General features: G+C 40.4%; 1 pseudogene; it reads right to left on the bottom strand.

The window, feature by feature from the left end:
- Positions 1-496: 496 nt before the first annotated feature.
- Positions 497-1,399, bottom strand: LOC102859648 (annotated as a pseudogene).
- Positions 1,400-3,579: the final 2,180 nt, after the last annotated feature.

The following is a 3,579-nucleotide window of genomic DNA, read 5'->3' as shown; positions in this document are numbered from 1 at the left end:
TGTATACTATTGTGGAGATTGATTTTGGAATTTAGATGCACTGAGCACACAAGATTTTGAAGCACGGAGAACTATGACAGCATTCAGGGTTCATAATGACCCTATCCTGTTCCTTCCGCACACTGACACACTCAAACCCATTGTTACAAAAATGGTGTCGATTCATCTCACTGATGGTCTTCTCTGACCCCTTCCACACCTTCCTAAGCATAATGTCTTTTTCCAAAAACTGGCTCCTGCTGCCAACATGTCCAAACTATATGAGTTTCATCATCCTTGCCTTGAAGAGGCCCCCTGTTAGCACTTCCTCCAAAACAGACTTGAATATTCTTCTGGAAGTCCATAGGGTATTTCCAACACCACAATTCTTCATTTGTCATCTTTTATTCACTGCCCAATCTTCACGTGTATAGATTAGGTACATCTTTTTTTTGGGGGGGCTGCTTGAACAATAAATTTACTGTGTTTATCTGAAAAATCTTCACAGAAAATTGGTTTAGCTATCAGCAGCCCGCTCCTGAGCTCTGAGGAAGCTTGCTTTCTTCTGAGCTACCCGATCTTTCCTCTGGTCAAGAGACATTTTGGGGCGATTCTACCTCTTCTTTTTAACATCTTTCTTAGGCTTCTTCTCATAGACTGGATTCTCTCGTATGGAAGCATGTGCTTTCTTATACATCTCCTCCATCATGTCTGGAGCTACGTTGTTCTTTATGTATTGAGAGAACTGTTTCTTATAAGCATCTTCATCTTCTTCCATTAGGTAACGAATATAATCTGCAACATTCTGACCTGTGATGTGTTTCCGATGCACTTCTGCATTGAATTCCTTGCTTTCTGAATCATAACCAGGGAATCGCTTGATACTATGAGGAATAGACAAGCCTCCATCCACAGCTCCCTTCAGAGCCCCAAACACTTTATTTCCTGTGGTAGTTCTGGCAAGGCCTGCATCCAAATAGCAGGTGAAGGCACCTGGTTGGCCATCAATGCTTTCCACATTGTATTCATCTCCAGTTACCTCCACTTGGCCTTCATAGATCTTATCCATGCCAAACCTATTGAGAAGCCTGCGGGCCAGCAGCAGGCCAGTACAATATGCTGCAGCATAATTTGTCAAGCCAACTTTCACACCATAATTGGGAAGTTCATGAGCATAGGCTGCGCAGACTATCATATCCCCTTCTATACGGGCATAAGCAATCTGGCAAATTATATCTCTGTTGGTTACATGAACTATCATCCTTTATATAGGTGTGTTGTACTTATTTTTATCCTGAATTACCAAGCGTTTCCGAGCATAGTAATCAGTTTTACCCTCGCGTCGTCTGCTAAATTTCACTTGGTATCTCTTGAAGTAGGCCTTATTCTTGACAACTTTAACAAACCCCATCTTGACAAACAGAGACAGAAGTCCCCAGCTCGCCAAACAAGATTAGGTACATCTTTAAAATGACATCTGTGTTTGTTAGTACTTTAGAGAACTGCTTTGATAATAGATATTACCATTGCAACCTGGGTTTTTATTTCTTCCTCCCGACACCCCCCCCCTAATTTATTCCTCATCTTTTCATCTCCAGCATAGAAGATCATATGATTGTGGGACTTTTGTTCCACATACAAGTACATACATTTGGCCAACAAGCACATGAAGAAATGTTCAAAATACCTAGCTCTAACAGAGATGCAAATCAAAACAACTATGAGATATCATCTCACCCCAGTCAGAATAGCAAAATTTAACAGAACAGCAAGCAAAAAATGCTGGCAAGGTTGTGGAGATACTTGAACATTTATTCACTGTTGGTGGGAGTGTAAAATGGTGCAAACACTGTGGAAGGCGGTGTGGCACTTTCTCAAAAAGTTGCAAATAGAAATACCATTTGACCCAGCAATTACACTACTGGAAATATACCCTGAAGAGACCAAAACCACCACCCAAGCAGATATATGCACACCCATGTTTATCGCAGCTTTGTTTGCAATAGCAAGGAGTTGGAAACAACCCAAGGGCCCATCAACAAACAAATGGATAGAGAAGCTGTGGTATATACACACAATGGAATACTATGCTGCATTGAAAAACAAGGAACTCATAAAATATTATACAAAATGGGTGACCCTGGAGGACACTATGCTGAGTAAAATATCTCAGTCAAAAAAGGACAAGTACTGCATAGTGCCACTGTTGTAAAACAGGACTGACATCAGGGCTGGGGGGAGACTGAGAAAGACGGGATAAATAATGTATACTGCATTGAAACAGATGAGGGAGAAAACTGTTTAAAAGGGATCTGTGATTAGGTATTATTGTCATGACAGGAGTCCGGAATGAAGGCTCCATAGTGGAGTGGAGCTGGGGGGGAGGAATTGTAAAACAATGAAAGCATTTTACTTTTCCAAGAGGGTAGTGTTCTGGGGGGGAGGGGTGGGCAGGGAGAAAAGTGCAACAATGAATGAATGGGAATCCAAAGTCTCTGTAAACTTTCATTAAAATTAATAATAATAATAATAATAATAATAATAATAATAATAATAATAATAATGCTCTTGTGTCCAGGAGAAAACAAATATACTTACCAGTAATGTAGTAGGGTTCACCCACAGCTCTTCTGGGAGGATCTAAATCGTTTAAGTGAAAACAATGTTAATTAGCTAACATGGGGTGAAATCACTCTGACCCTGATTTGACAATGCATTTTTAGAAACACCACCAAGATTTAAGGAATAAAAGAAAAATATGTCAATTAAACGTTATTAAATCTTTATTAAATTTTGTTCTATACAGAGTGAAAGACAATTATAAAACGGGGGGGGACAAAGTATTTAAAATCACATATCAAATGAAGGTCATGCAGGCATACGATAAAAAAAAATCTCATAATTCTGGCCAAAGCCTCTGGTCCAAACCTGGATGTGTGCTCTGGCGCGTGTGATGGGAATTAACTTCAGAATAAGGCCTTCTCAATACTCCTTCCATAAGTAAGGCTTCTTCCCCGCATGTCTGCTCCAGTATGTAATTACATTACAAATTTTATAAAGCTTTACCCGTATTTCTAACAAAAAATAACACATCTCTGAGTGTGTCTGTGCAGGCTATTTGACATTCTACTAAAGCGCTGCATAGTTCACGGAAACATAAGGTTTCTCTAGGGCTCTGCCCTCTGGTATCTGATTAGACCCGATAAAACTGTTAAGTATTAGCAAAAATTATATGCAAATATAATGGTTCCCATGAGTGCATCCTCTGATAAATAATGACATCTATTTGGAATATCCTTGACTACAGTCCATGCTACTGTAAGGCTTCTCTCTTCGATGTCTCCACTGGTGTCTGATGAAATGTGATGCTTCCCACACTCCTTGCAGACATAAGGCGTCTTCCCTGAGTGTGTCCCCTGGTGGGTGATGAGGTCTCACTTATTGGACGTTTTGCTCTCACTCCCTGCAAACATAGGGATTCTCTCATGAGTGTGTCCTTTGGGATGTGACATCCGGATAAAGGTATTTCCTTACCTTTGAACATAAAGCTTCTCACCTCAGTGTCTCCACTGGCGAGTGTTAATACACTGTGGGGAAAGC

This window comes from Elephantulus edwardii, unplaced genomic scaffold (assembly GCF_000299155.1).
Source record: "Elephantulus edwardii isolate Elephantulus edwardi_28Jun2011 unplaced genomic scaffold, EleEdw1.0 scaffold00236, whole genome shotgun sequence".
In the NCBI taxonomy this organism is placed as follows: Eukaryota; Metazoa; Chordata; class Mammalia; order Macroscelidea; family Macroscelididae; genus Elephantulus; species Elephantulus edwardii.
Note: the sequence above shows the minus strand (reverse complement) of the source record. Positions and strands in the feature narration are given on the sequence as shown.